The sequence below is a fragment of the Struthio camelus genome, chromosome 2 (genome assembly GCF_040807025.1).
Source record: "Struthio camelus isolate bStrCam1 chromosome 2, bStrCam1.hap1, whole genome shotgun sequence".
NCBI classification, from domain to species: Eukaryota; Metazoa; Chordata; class Aves; order Struthioniformes; family Struthionidae; genus Struthio; species Struthio camelus.
The window spans coordinates 77,709,780-77,725,951 of NC_090943.1; positions in this window are offsets into that span (position 1 = coordinate 77,709,780).

Here is a 16,172-nt window from a genome sequence, read left to right on the forward strand (position 1 = left end):
GAGCAGGACCTGACCTAAGTGAATTACAAGAGTAAGATCTGCACATGTGAAGTGAGAATTAGGCTCAAATTATCAAGGGCCTGTTTTTTTCCTTATGAAGAATCTGACACCTGGGTCTTACAAAATCTTACTTGCTAAATTAATTCAAATAGGCTATGTAGATTTGTCACATAGAGAAAAATGCCATGAAGATGCAGGGAATCACCCAGTAAAAAGCTATAGGGACCATCACTTCTGACATCATTGTCAGTGAATTGGAGGAAGGTCAAAGAGACAGCTTGATCCTGCAGAGTGAACTCACAGTGAGTAGCACATTGCTCGAGAACACCCACTGGTACCACCAGCATGGGCTGCGCAAACGAGAGCATGAGCTCTCCAACATCAGTTTCTATCTCACCCATATTGAATGGTGTGAGAAACTAAACCTATTATCCTACCACAGGAATGAAATTGGTAGATGTCTCACTGAGAGATATATAAAGTAACTAGTAGTACTGCAGAAGTGTGGAAAACTTGAAAAATGTCCCAGCAGAGTCTTTAGAGAACGATACGTTTCCTGCTGAGGAACTGTTCTTTGGTCTGTGTCTGAAGCAAGTGTGTGGGACAGGGGAGGGAAAAAGAGGAGGCACTGAAAGACAGTTAGATTATGGAGGGATGTATTAACATCAGTCCTTTCTGAGCTGCACAAGCCTCCTGTGAGGTGTGTGTGTGTATATGTATGTATATGTAAAAGAGAGGGAGAGAGGAAAAAAAGCACACTGCTTGTTGTAGAGGATTACAGAAGTGAAAAGAGACGCAGAGGTAATGTGAGAAAGATGCTTCCAGTTAATACCGGTAAAGTAGTCCACTGAACATGTGTCAATTCCCTTCCTTCCCCTCTTTGCTCAAGATATGTATTTAGATGTGAGCGGAGACATTGTTAAACTCAGATCCCAAATGCCACTTCGATAGCTGCCAAGATTGGGGGGGTGGGAGGGGGTGCTCTGTAGCGGCAGTAATACAACGTTACGTTTTCTGTCTTCTAGACAATTGCATGAGAAGTGCTCCTGTCTCCAGCATGTACAATATTTCAAACCTTCCTGCCAAAAGTAAAAACGGGAAAAAATTGAGAAAGCCTTGGGGCAACAATAACTTATTTGACATCAAGTTACATGGGTTTTACATGTTTATTTCCTCAAATACTCAATTAAAAGCTTGCTTACTGTGGCAGATGCCATATCACATGGTGCATATGCTCCCTCTCCAATACAGAGCAGCTTTGCACAAATGACTGCCAAAATGTTTTAAGAACTTTTATAATGTTTTCAGGACAAATCATAAAATGTAATAAGTCACATCTTTCTGTGTGTATCTTACTGATCATTTGGTACTAGCTTTTTGTTTGTTTGTTTTTCTTGTTTGTTTGGGGAAGGAGGAATTGTTTCCATGCAAAAAGGGAGACTGTTGGTTTATTGGAAACTGGACATGTAAGATTTCTGGTGAAAGGATGGCTCCAGTGAAATGAGTGAGACAGGCTTTTTGTTTAGACTTCTCTTTGTTCCTGCATGTGAAATGTAGAAAGATAAAGTGTAAATACCACTGGATAGAAACCTCAGTAAGTTCAGTTCCACTGAAAGCATATTACTTCTCTGAAAATGATCTCTGCAAATGCTACTCTTGGTCATTTGGTTAGCTATAACGTAGGTAAAAACAGCCTGTTTCCCAAAATCCATGTTTGATCTCCATTCATAAATTAATGCATGTGTTAAATGAATTTAGATAGATTAAATGCTAAATAAATGCAATGCATCTTAATCAGTTCAAACTTGGTATAGCCACCCGTAATGCCTCACAGTGATTAGAGGCTTTTAAGAAAAATAATGTTTTCTGGTTGACATAGCTCTCCATACAGGAGATACTGCATGTTTCTCTATAGCACTTAAAATAAGGTGCTGGCTCAAGATCCTAGACTATCTACCAAAGGATCTAATCAGTTATGATGATTTCCATGTCTTTCTTTTCACTATTACTAATAAACCATCTCTGAGATAACTCCAAAGCATCAGAAGAGAAGTGAGAAAGAAGACTAAAGTAAAAACACTCATATTTGTCTGCGCCCACTGAAGCCTTGGGTAATCCTGAGAAAGAAGGTTCCTGGGAAGATAGTACTGTCTTGTTCAGCAAAGGAGTATTAGCCCTAGGAAACAAGGTGGGTTTTTACATGACCATAACGCATGCCAGCTGACAGGTCACAAACAGGTCACGAATCAGAGAGTAACATGGATCTGTTTTAGCTATTGTCAGTGCCTGTTCCAGTCTCTGTAAACAAAAGCACTGGATCAATATACTTAAAATGGCAGAGCCTTATGGATTTTGAGGGGCTTTTAAGACAAAAAAAATTTCAAAGTGCTTCCACTGCAGAGTAAATCCTGACTGTCACCTGAACATGGCACTTAGCTCTGTGCTGTCCACAGAGAGGCTTTAACCTTAGCTACATGGTGCTTTCAATGCAGAACAGGTTGTGTTTCGATTTAAGGTTTTTTTTTCACTTCGGCATGAGCTTATGAACTACTTCTCTTGCTATAAGAAGATAAGCTAATCAAAGCCCGTGGCTGTGAGGTCTCCAAAATATTCCTCTCTTTTCTTCTGGGAATGATTCAGAACTGGAACTCCATACTTGACTCCTTTCTACTAAACTTCTACAGTATTCCAGCAGAGATGCTATACAAGAAAGAGAAGACAGTGCAAATTCACTTGTTTGAGATGAAGAGGATAAACTCTGTGTTAGGAGTTGCCCAACCCAGCAACCCGATAGAAGGGAGATCCATGCAGATCCATGTTCCCAGGTCCAGCCAGTAGCAAGTCTGAGCATGTATTCCCTGCAGGCACACATGCTTACACACAATATACATATATACATACGGCTGGCCACAAGGATCAACACAGACAGAAAACACTCACGCAAATACAAACACCATGAGCAGCCTGATCCTGTTCTCTGGTGATCAAGATGAAAGTCCATTAGTGGAAAATATACACATATGCACATACGTATACACATGCAATATGGATCCCTCCTTAGATACTCAGTTTATTCAGTAGCTGGCCCCTAGATCTTCAGGTCTCCCAAGTTGCTGGCACCTGGACATATAAGCCCATAAGGTCTGCAGCCCCACTCCTGCTACTGGTATTCAGACTTCCTCATTCACAAATACACACACATATAGGTGTACATGCACGATGGATACCCCAGTAACTGGCCTTAGACACTCAGTCCATCCAATAGCTGGTGCTGGATCCCCTTATCTCCCAGATATCTCACACACAGAGACACAAACACAAGCAAACGGGTTTCTGCAGTAGCTGATCCTCAGAATTCCGGGTCTCTCCGGTAGCTGCCTGGTCCCTCCAGCTGCCAGCTCTCAGACTCTTGTCTCTCCAGGATTCAGCGCAGGCTTATGGCAGCTCTGATACCTGACTCCTAAACGTCTTACACTATTCAGCAGCTAGTCTGGTTTGATGTTTACTAGTAATTATATATGCAATCACACACAATATTGATGCACTCCAGTCTCTCCAGTTGCTGGCTCTTAGACTTTCATACACTCACATGCACATGGAATAGAAAGTCTCCTCACCCAGGAAAATAGAAACAGAGTTAAATAAGAAAACTGGCCAGACTATAGTCATCAGGCACTGGGCACGACCAGAGAATTGTACTGACTGGCAACCTCTTTACACATGACCAACTTCTTTTATCCCCTGTCCTCTCTATTTTCCCATGCTTATTCCTCCCTACTTGGTCTTGATCCTTTCCTTTCCTCACCTCTGGTTCTTTCCTTAAATGTCCCATAGTAAGTCTTGCACAATCTCAAAATACTATTCCTGTCATCCTGCAATGAGTCCCTTACCCCTGTATGCAGTAACCCCCTCTTAGTCTGTAAAGTAATCTGGAGAGCCTCTCCCATTAACTCATCTGGTGGGTCTCACACCTGGACAGTGGGCTGATTGCCCTCCTGTGACTGCCTTACAAGTAGCCAAATCTGGGCACCCCTTTTGATCAGATTAGGTTATAGGGAGTTCCTCGGCCTGTCACTGTTCCTCTGCTCCTCCATGTTTATGGAGATTGGCTTTTAATCACATAACCTAACACTTCAGATTGCCTGTACTAGAATTGAGTAAACTCCATGTACCTTCAATTCTACATACCTACATCTCCATCTACCCTCAGCCACATCACTGGGAAAAAAACCCTCGCTCCCACACTGCTAGTTATCTAGCCATTGATACCAGCTTTCTGGGGAAGCTGCAGTATAGTATCAGTTAGACTCTGAATGTGGAGAAAAGTATCTAAAATTAATGTATTACTAAGAATCTGAGATCTCCTACAGAGAATTCGTCCTAGCACACAAGGCACCTCTACCTCTGAGGACTCCTCACATTACTTAATAACTAGTTTAAGATTAACTTCATAGTATCAGTGTTTTCACTGACTATTCTTTAGGGAGGACATTCCATGACTTGATATATATTTGTCATACATGGCACTGTGTGCCATAGGCCAGTGTTGCAATGAAAATTACCCTTTAAATGAAGGAAATGCTTTGTAAAACCCCCAGGGTAGATTTGTGTACCTCTTAGAGGAAGTGGCTACATGAGGTTATGAGAACGGTGCAAAATGGCATGCTGTCATGGAACTTCAAACAGTGATGCAAATTGTAGAACTGAACAGAAATCTGCATCTTCTTAGATACTGTAGTTTACAATTTGATTCATTCAGATAAGCTGGTAAAATTCCATTAGGGACTAGAATTAGATGAATAAGGACCCTTATAGGCACAGGGGTGATGTTCCCTTTGTAGAACTTGACCTATTTAACAACACATTATTTATTTCATGTCTGATACAGCAGTGAAACAAATCAGGTGAAATATTTGAAGTTGAGTGCTGCTTTGAGTACAAGGAAACAGATCTGAATTAAAGCACAAATACGAAATTCCACACCTATACCAATCCCAGTATTACTGATCTTTTTTTGATGCATTCCAAGCTTGCAACTACTATTCCTTGGAGATAACTGGTCCTTTTGATAGAGAAACATGCCAAAGGGACATGGGACGTCTTTTCCATCCATCCACTTTTCCTCATTATTTTTGAACTGCTCCCTTGTAAGTTTCAAAATACTTTATCTGGGTCAGTTTTACATTAATACACCATTTCTAGTTCCATTATTGATTCTAACAAGGCCAACTAACATACCTCAGAGTTAGGAATTTCTTCCATGATACTGTGCTTTTTTTTTTTTTTAGTTTTCTTAGCACTCTTCTACCACTACTGTAGCCATACTGGGGCTATTGCTCTAACTCACTGATATCGTCCATCAGTGGCGCCATAGTCCAGGAGACTGGCTGATGATCAAAAGTTGTTCCATACTGACCAGTGCCTTTTAACTAAAAAGCTGGTGAGATCAATGCCAGCAATCCCACAGGAAACACTGGATACTGACAGCAGACACATTAGCACAGTAACTTTTGGAACTGCTGTTCTGAACTACCCATGTCCCTGGAACACTGGGCTTGACTTCAAGACTTGCATTTCTGCCAGACTTTGTGAGGGGTAAGGAGGCTACACAGAATATGACCAAGAAAACTAATACTTTTGAAGGATGCTGCTCCACAGATGCAGTAAAAATCAAATGTGGTAGCCATCAGTGTGGCAGTAAGGTACAAAGAAACTCCTGGGATTTGAGTAATTCAAGTATTGTGCAATGAGATGACTGATCTTAAGTGTATGATGCTTACTTTAATTTCTTTAGCCAGTGCATTCTCATAAGCTAATCTTATTTTCTATTTCAATATGTAGATACATAAGTACAGATGTACACACACACACACACACACACACACACACACACACACACATATCAGTGATCTGTGTCATATATTGACAGTGAGTGAATAACTGATAATTCATCTGATAAAGCTAAGTACCTTAAACATACGTACAGTCACAAAGAAATTATTTGGCCCACTCAGGTCCACTCAGTCATATATTCACTTGGATAGAGAGAATCCTCTGACTTAATTGTCACCATCCAGAATTTTTCCTAAATTAGTTAAACAGATTCTTCTGGGGTCCATGGTGAAAGATGGATACTTCCAGGGATTGATTCTTTTCAGCTATGTTAGACAGTTATCTGCAGATGGGACGAACTGTCCTCAATTTCTCTGTGTGAATTAAACAGGAAGCTGAGATTACTAGTATAGGCTAAATTCCAAATTCAGATGGTCACAGTTGGTTGAATTCTTCCCTTACCCCTTTTCTGATCTGGAAATCAAATATTCACTTTAGCTGCAAACTCTTCCAGGTATACGCTGGAATTGTGATTTCTTTAATCACACTAGCATATGAAACTGCACTGACCTATTTCACTGATGCGGAGTTAGAGTAACTTTGTCACAAGGTAGGTAATAAATCCTGCTTCCCCTTGCTGTCTGTGACACAGACCTTTGCATACAGCATTCAGTTGTCACTTATGTGAGTTCCCGCTATGCAGTGCAGGTCTCTGTAGATTGTGAACTTGTTCAAAATAGAATCAGGCGTGGGCCCTACTGATGAGACAGCAATGTGTCACAAAGCTCCATTCTTTTTTCTGACTTTTGGACCACATGGGTCACTTTGGAAAAATAAGTACTGGTTTTCATGCCAAATAATACCAACATTTATATTTGTAAGAATATGTTCAGAATTAGTATTGTTTTGAGTCAAAGACAGTCTCCTTTTGGAAATATTTTTATTGTCTAAAAATTACAGCTGACATTATTACTCTGCTTTCAGTATAAAATGTTTTTTCGGAAATGTAAAGCCTAGACACTTACATCAAAAAGAAAGAAAAGCCCTTGGAAACATGGCATGAGGTCCTGGCTCCATCAAAATCAATGGCAAAACTTCCCCTGACTTTAGCAGGGCCAGGATTTCATTGCACTGCGGATGAATTCATGCATGCAGCTGATAATGCAACCATGAGCATCTCCAGTGTGGTTTCTGAATGTGAGGGACAGACATCTATAGGCTACTGGGTGCATATTTTCACTAAAACTAGTACCTTCCCTTTTGTTTTCCTTTAAAATATTTCCCTCTTGGAGGAACCTGCCACAAACGAATATTGTTCTGCTGCTGTTTTTTGTAACAGTGTATGTGAATTACAGGTGTTCAGTGGATGATCCACTCTATAGGAAGTACAAGACAACAGGGAATATTTATTTGTCATTTTAGATTAACAAAGTTAAGAACTAAAGAAAAAGTTGTCAGAACAGGGAACTATGCACATTGGCTGAATAAATAATCTGAGTATCATGGTTTTCAGCTCTATCTGTTCTATAATTGTGATTAAAGCTACCTTTAATTCATCTTGGGTCTACACTTATCTTACTTGGCTTCTGCCCAGAAATAATGTATTTTGGAAAGTTTTAAAACTGCCTTTTTCAGATTCAGTAAAATGTGCAAAAAAAGGCCAGTTAAAAAAACAAATATGCATGACGACGGACCATGACAATACATTGGGAAAACATGAGGTGAATAGCATATGGCACAGATTAGAAGATTAAATTAACAAACAGTTAATTTACACATAGTTATTTTGAGAAAATAAAAAGTGACCAGGAGATTCACTCAAACTGATAAGAAAAAATTACTCTGATTCAGTGCGCCTCTAAGAAAAACTGCCAAAAGCCCATCCGTCTTTCATAGAAGCAAGATGCTCTAGATTTCCTACAGACAGACACTCTAGAAGTGATTAACAATACCGTCAAATGCTCTTTGCACAGTGTTTTAGAGACCACAGTCTCCTCACGAAAGAGTGAAGTTAATAGATGCATTCGGATTACCCATTTTCAGCTATTTCTTGTTCAATCAACACGTAAAACATAATGCACAACAGCCATGGTTTGGCGGCATTGTTTCTATGTTCCTTTTTAAATTTTAGTAGCTATATTTTTTTGTCTTAATCCCTATAATAATCCTGTTTTGAAGCATGCTTAATTATTGAACTTTGCCACTCTTTCAGTGAAATTGTGGACCACATTGCATGCGTACTACTAATTATTTTGTTAGCTAATTTTGTTATCATTTTTGTCACCATTTTCTATCATTTTTTGTTACCATTTTGTTACCATTTGTGCCACCAATTTTGAGAGCTAATTCCAAATTTCACACCCACATCAAACAAGCAGTTGTCTATAATCTGTTAGTCGTGATCCCACTTAATTGCACCAACAGACTCGATCCTACACTTTTGCTCCTCCAACCAATGGTGGAGGCAGGACCCAGGGGTGAGGGACCCTCAAAAATGCAGCCCTGCACATGTTGATATAGGATCATTTGGCTCTCCCAATTTCAGAGCCTTTTTCCCTCAATGCCATTTTCAGTGGAAATAGCTGGCTTCTCTTTTCTTTTCGGATTTTTTAAAAATGCGTTTACTACTGCTTGATTGCCATTGGATATGTTCTGCCTTGGCATTTGCCTCTCAGCTTGGTTGTGATCATTCATTTCCCAGGTTTGTGCATCTCTTTAAATCAGCTGTCACAATTTCTTTCAGAGAGGAGAAAACACAAATTTAAGCTCTCCTCCCAATTGGTTTAATTTATTCAGAAATGAAGAGCGTATATGTATTTCAAAAGTTTTAAGTGTCCCTTTTTTCTATTCTTGGCTCTTGCATTCAATTTGTATTGCAACTACTTCATTGTAAGCCTTGTGCAGTATAATGTTGTTTCTACCGTAATACTGTTTAATGTAGCAACACAAACCTGGCAAGTGACCTGAATTTCACAGATCAAACTGCAACCACACAGGAGACATGAGGTCCTGCAACAAGAATGTTTGGTTCACTCTTGATGTTCTAATTCCTGCCCATGATCCAACTGCTCCCCCATCTGACCTTCGACGCAATTTTCACTGCTTATTCTTTGGAGGCTGTGGAAGATGTATGACATGGCTGCAAAATTCCTCTGGTATAATGCATATGCAGCACCTGATTAGCTGCCTGTCTCTGGATGTGAGACAGTCTAAATGGAGTCATATCAAATGAATTACATGATGTAAAGGGTGCCTTCACGCATCTCATAATCATAGCGTATAAGCCAGACTCCAAAGGGGAAGCCCTACTCGCTGTTGAATATTTTGCATAGACCATCTGATATCTCAGATGTCTTAATAGAGCTGCTTTTTTAAAACAGTGATAAGAAGCACAAACAAGACTCGCTAGATAGCCAGAGTGGCTGGAATATTGGTACAGGCTTATAAAAGCAGATGATGCTTTGAATATGTCATGCATCTTTCTAGTGATAGTCTTTTTTTCTAGCACCTCTCTTCAGGCAACACCTTAAGTCGTCCAAACAGAGACATGAAAAGAGCAAGGATAAATATAGGGGATGACACTGAGAAACTGAAATTATATTGGGTTTTTTTGCCAGTGCTTTTACAATTCTACATGTGTTCATTGCATTCTGCATCCAACAGCTACTTTTTCTCAGGGCAAGAGCAGACTGCTACCCAAAAGGCTACTGTGCACTCTTGTTGCAACACCATACGTTTCTCCTTTCAGTTCCTGTGGCTTTTCTTAACTAGGAGGCTAGATCATTCTTGACTAGATCATTCATTTTCACTGAAATTTCAAGATCACCCCATGTGTATGGATCAACTTAGCAGTAAGACTTAAACTTTATTTACTCATACTGAAAGTACAGTATATTCCTTGCATCCATATTCCTGCTCCCTAGCAAACAGCAACTTTACATCACAAAAAATCAGGCCTTGCCAACACATTTTCAGTGTACATCTATGCCTTACTGAACATATTGAGAGACCTGTCCTGGTCTGCTGCACAGTTAACTTCAGGAATGAACAAAGAATTTAAATGTGGCATTGTGGCTTTTTTTGTTTTTCTGTATTTCTACTTTACTTTATTTCTTTTTTTATAACGGGGGGACACTAAGGCAGTGACTTAAAACTGTTCAGATTCAAGAGTACTTAAGACATGTTTTCTTCTTTGAGTTTATTGCTTAACATGGTACAAAGCATGCAACAGGTGCAATTGCCTAACTTTTGTGCTGTGAACTTGTCTCCCTGGCACTGAAACTTCTCAACAGCATTACCAAATGGGATTTTTTTTCTTATTATTCTTCATTTACATATAGTGTCACCATTTTTCCTCCACCTATTTTCTTTTCTATCCTCACTCCCCTTGCCACGAACGAATGAGTAATGAAACTCCTAAACATTTACCCAAAGTTCTGTCTGTTTGTTGCTGGTTTTCTCCTCCCAGCTTGCTTGGAATATTAGTTTTTTCTTAAGAAGGATGAGTATTGCCAGTGGGTGGCTTTCTGAAACAGAGAAATCAGGTCTTCTCCAGGGACTTGTATATCTGGCAGCCTGTTCCTTCCGTAACAGAGAGCACATAAACAGATCTGCACACAAAGTTCACAGGGATATCGTCAGACATTTAAGGTCAACCAGAAAGCTGTGCTTCCAGTGCCACACCTTGTCACAGGATTGTGCCCAGCCTACGTGGTCCAGGACAACACCTATCATCTCCTTATGGCAGTACTGACTTTCGGTTTGACACCTCCAATTGAAGATCCTTTGGCATGTCCCAGCACCCCTCCCAGGTACAGGACAAGTTCCCCACATAAAGCTGGCACAGATCCCATTGACTAGGTGCAGTCATATGCATGGGGTTGTCTGCTTGTACATGATGCTCATATACTCATTCTCCCTCATTCTCCCTCCCAAAGGACTCTTGCTCACCATAGGACTGCCTCATCTGAGAGCGTCTCACTTTCCCTCAACTGGCAAACGAGAGGCCAGGTGACACTGCTGCTGCTGGCAAGCTGAGTACCCATTGGCATTAACTTTTGTTCCCAGCCTGAGTCTATGAGCGAGTTTGGCCAATCTCGGCCATATTCAGCCTGTGTGGAGCCTGTAGGTGCTTGCCAGTGACAGGGAGCAGTGAGGAACAGGGAGCCAGGAGCCCAGTGCAATAATAAGGCACTGGGCAGCAGCCTCACTGGCCAGGACCCAGTCCTGCCGTGCTTGAGCAAGCAAGGCAGGCCACGGGATGACAGCCAGGGTCAGCCAAAAGTCCGGATCATCAGCCAAGTCCATAGTGATGGTCCAAGGTCAAGCCAGGAAAGACAGTCAACAAGTCAGGGTCAGGAGCAGGTCTGGTGACAGTAATCAGGATCAGACACAGTTCAGTGATTGCCAGGTGGGTCCAGAGTGATGAGGCAGGTCTGAGGTCAGGCCAGGAAGTCAGTCTGTGGTTCAGGGTCCGAATCAGCAGGGCCCATGGCCAGCCACAGGCAGAGCTGCAATGTAGCGGGAGCTGGAGTTAGGCAGGGGCCAAGCCCTGAACCCTCAGCTTAAAAACAGCTCCCACGGGAAGAAGAGCAGCACTGGCTGAGGCCTCCCCACAGAGCTATCTGTGAGCGCTCTCTCCAAGCTCGTCACAGGAAGAGGGGAGGCCCCAGCTACACTATCTCTAAGTCGGCCCTGAGCCTAGGCAGCCAAACCTCCAGGAGGGGGATGCTCAGGGCCCTTGCCATCTGACCTGCAGGTTCTCAGGGACAGTTAGCTTCAAAAGCACCACCCGGCAGTGGCAAATCCTATTATTATTAATGCTAACTTTAGAAGAACTAAAACAATGGAGCAACATGTCTGGATTTGAAATAGAAAAACATCAGGACTAAGGAAGTGAAATTGTGTCTCAGGAACTAATTAGTTACTCTATGCATATAACCAGCAGGAAGAGGATGGCAGGCTGAGGAAAATACATTTAAACTCACCAATAAAAATAAATACATGATAACATGATGTGAACGTCAGCTAAATTTCCTAGGCAAAAGCTCCATTTTAGTGCCTGAAATCCACCTATAGTTGCATTTTGACACTTTATCACCATAAAAGACATAGCTATGCAGCCATTGGGGCAAGAGGAGTTCAACATTGCAAGGTCACCTGGGCTTTCTTCTTATGGGCGGAAAACTCTTCTCCCCCCCAGTTCCCAAATGCCCTACAAGATTGTATGGAGAGAAGAGAGTAGTTAAGGAAAAATGGGGGCTGGCCTGTTTTGGAAGCAACGAAGATATTGCAAGGAATCATCCAGACAAAAAGCCTGTACTCTTGAAGAAAAAGGAGTGTCGCCTCTCTGAACCTAAATCATCCACTTGCTTCCTCTTTCTTTCCAATTTTGATAAGCTCTCTGTTATCTGCTGTAGCTCCTGACAGAGCTGCTCCCCTTGCTCTCTTTCTCATTCATCCTCTGAGCAGGTCCCCTCTTTTTGACTTGTCATTATCCCCTCTCCCAGGCTTCTCCACTCCTCCTCAGACTTATTTCATCTTTACAAGCTTGTTTCCTGTTCTTGAGAAACCTGCCCCCCCCCCCCCCCGCCTCGGTCCTTAACTCCTGACAAATCTACAGTTCCCCTACATCCCCTAATCCTCTGCCCAGCCCCCATTTTTTGCTTTTCCTCCAACATTATTGCCAGCCTATGTGGCCACCTCTCCCGTCACTGCCCCAGACCCATTTCCTCTTCTGCATGCTGTACAGAGACCCTGGGACTTCAGAAGGGCTTTGCCAACTCTGAACTGGCGCAGGATATGGGAAGAGACGGTGACCTACACAGCCAGCAGGACCACACTGCTGGCTGCCAGGTATCACTGCACTTGGGACTCATTGCTTCTCTATCCAACCTCCCAAGTATGTGCAAGGACAAGATTCTTCTTTTGTGCACACAGACCAGTCTCTGTGCACGCACACACACATGCACACACACACAAACCGTGTACTGAAGGCAGATTGTGATGACACACATGTATTAGGCCTCTTGAGAGCTCTAAAGAATGGGGTAAATGGGCAGGGTGCTAAAACTTTATGGCCCTAACTTGGTGAAGTAATTCAGGAATACAAAATGTTTGCCTTTAAGGGGGTAAAGGAACAGTTACTGCGCTGCACATTGAAGATTCAGAATTTGGAAAAGAAAGAGAAGAGCTTTGAAATGCTGTCATGGGAGCGCTCACTTTGAAGTTGTGCTAGGAAACCCATCCTGGAGTGTATATGCTCCTGGGAAAATTCAGGACAGATGTGACAGCAAAAATTGTGATGCTCATGCCACAGTTACAAGAACTTGCCATGAGGGACTACTACATGAGTGTGAATGAATGGAAGTGAAGTACATTTCAATCAATGAACCTATGCTGATATGCTTTGATTCAAACAAAGAAACTTGGGTCTCTACTGATGCCTCCAAGGATGGCCCTGGGGCAATACTGTTCCGGGAGAACAGAGAGGCACTTGGCTTTCTATGGCATCTGTTGCAAAACTGATGATTGAGCTTGAACAAAAACATGCCTGATTCTAAAAAAAGTTTAGGCTTGCCCACGGATGTATGAAATTTTGTAGGCATATGTAAACTTTGAAATAAAAAAGAAATGGGCATTCTAAATCACTTTTAACTTATATATCGTATAATACCTATACACATGCATTTATACACACGTATGTTAAAGAATCTGAATCCTATCTTTGTACAGTCTAAATTAATGGTGAAACTACAAAGTTAGTTATTTGACTTTCAGAGAATGAATGATACGTACACAGTAAATGCAAGAGTATGTGGCAGATGCAAAGGAATTCTCTTATTTTGACTTCATTACAGAAAAGTTCAGGTGACTTTTCTAAACTAGTGTCATGCAAAAAATTTCCATGAAATTTTTGACTAAACCAAAAAAGTTATTACCATTTTCATATTAGATCTGATTTCTGATAGTTTCATAGCTAAATTTGGTAGAGGTTTTTTTTTGTTCCCTTTTTGCATTACCAAAATTAAGAAAAAAATGGGTTTGTTTTCCAGTTCTTGATGAACTGTCCAAATTTTCCTACAGGAAAGAAAGATCTCATTCTCTGATCAGTCCTATTCATGATCATTTGTACCTGATGATAAAGGTATCATCTATAAGCAATGCCTCTGAAAGAAATGTCAGTTTTTCTCCTAGTGAGAGGGGCTAATGGGTTCCCCTGCATTTTATGAAAACCTCCCCAGGCACTCCACTACACTTGCCCCAGAAGCTTACTCTTGCTCTCCTTGTAAAACATTGCACTTTGCAATGCTAGTGAGCATTCACTAAGGATATAAAGGAATGGAAAAACCTGTTTTCTTTGCTGGTTCACTGAAGATTGTCAGCTGGCTTGAAGAGCATAGCACAAAGCAATTTTCAGTTAGGCACTGAAGAGACAGTCAGTGCAGTGGTTTCCATTTCCACAAATGAAGGCCACTGGGGTAGCTAGAGGGAGCAACTGCAAGACAAGCAGTGGGCAGGCTAGAGACATAAATGTCTTCAAATCAGACATTTTGCACAGTGAGGAAGGAGAAACTTCTCTTCATAGATTTCCTAGCACTTGGAGGTGATGGTCAGAAAGTTTATGTCAGACTGTTACAAATGGGATTTCCTGAATGGGAACAATGATTAGTTTCCTTTTACACTTCAAGTCTGCAGTTTAAAAGCAGATCTTCTGCCAAGAGGATTCTGGCAGTCATGACGCAGTGGCCCACAGACAATTTCAGAAGTCTCAAAGCACCTGGCTACTTCAATTTTAATGCTGCTTTAGCAAATATCTCTGTCTCAATAGCATCTTATGTTGCCATTTCTATCTTTACCTTGTCTTCACCTACAATCACAAGAGTTTTTGAAAAAGACCAGATTGCTGAAGATGCCATTTCATATCCTAACCACTGTAGCTGCCTTAGTTTTACACATCTACTACATATAAATTCTTGTCATCTTGTTTTATGTGAATAGCAGGATTTATTAGATCAGACAGGTCATTAAGTCATTTTTTTCTTTAATAATGTCTTTGATTCAGTGAACTCAGATTTATGTTATAGTGTGCTAACAGCTATTCTTTGGCTGGGAAGTCAGCAATAAATCCAAATTTAATAAACTGACAATAGATCTCAATGTGAAAGAGATTCAAGGCACTAATTTTTCCAGTTATTTAAGAACAGTGAATCCTTGCATAACTGTAAGACTAATTCTAAAATAAAAGCATATTCTATCTAAAAATATCCCATTTATCACAACACGCAATTCTGCTTAACGAGGAGATTATTTTAAAAGCTGTCTAGCAACTGCCCTGCTCACCAGTGGCAGCAAGCTCTTTTCACCCGCCAAACAGAAAACAGAATTTGGGATTGTTTGTTTGCAAACAGCGCTTTTCTCATGAACCAGAAAATACAGGCTTTTACCTGTACTCCCCGAGCAGTGTCCTCCTCCTGTTGCCTCCATTTGCTACATGCACACACACACACACACACACACACACACACACACACACGACCGTACTGGAGAAGCATGGTGAAACAGGATGCCCAGAGAACTTGTGGAATCTCCGTTCTTTGAGATTTTTCAGAACTCAACATAAGGCCATGAGCAATCTGATCTAGCTCTAAAATTTGTCCTGCTTTGAGTGAGAAATGGGGTTAGGGACCACCAGAGGTCCCATCCAGCCTAAATTATTCTATGACTCTGTGACGTTGTTGGTCATTTGCTCCATCCCTTGGTAATGCAAATTGTCAGGAGCTCCATGAGCACACCTACACCTTGTCTACAAAGGGAAATTCACTGGCAAAGATACACAGGCATAGGAACAGTTTTGTTTATATATATTACAGCATGTTTTTATATTTATTATATATATAATGCATATAGACATGGATGTGTGCATCTGTATATACATGTTTGTACATACAGGTGTTTACATATGTTTGTATGCATACAAACACACACTTTGCTAGCATACTGCACCGCTAGAATATCAGCTTCCCCACCAAGGACAAAAAAGTTCTCCTGCAAATAACAGGGCTGGGAACTAGCCTAGAATGTATGTGTGTAGAAATGACTGGGCCTCTCAACATGCAGCATGAAGAAGCCTTGAGGACACAGGGCACAGCTTCACCATGGAAATGCTCATACACAGGTTATGCTATTCCAGGTTCTGGTCATCCCAACTTATTGGGCAGTGAACTGTTCATCCCATGCCACTTCATTTGTAAAGGACTTGATTTTATTACTCGAAGGTATTATGTGATGGGTGTGTGTGCTGCATATGGGAAATAGGTGTGATTAGGTGTTTTAATGAC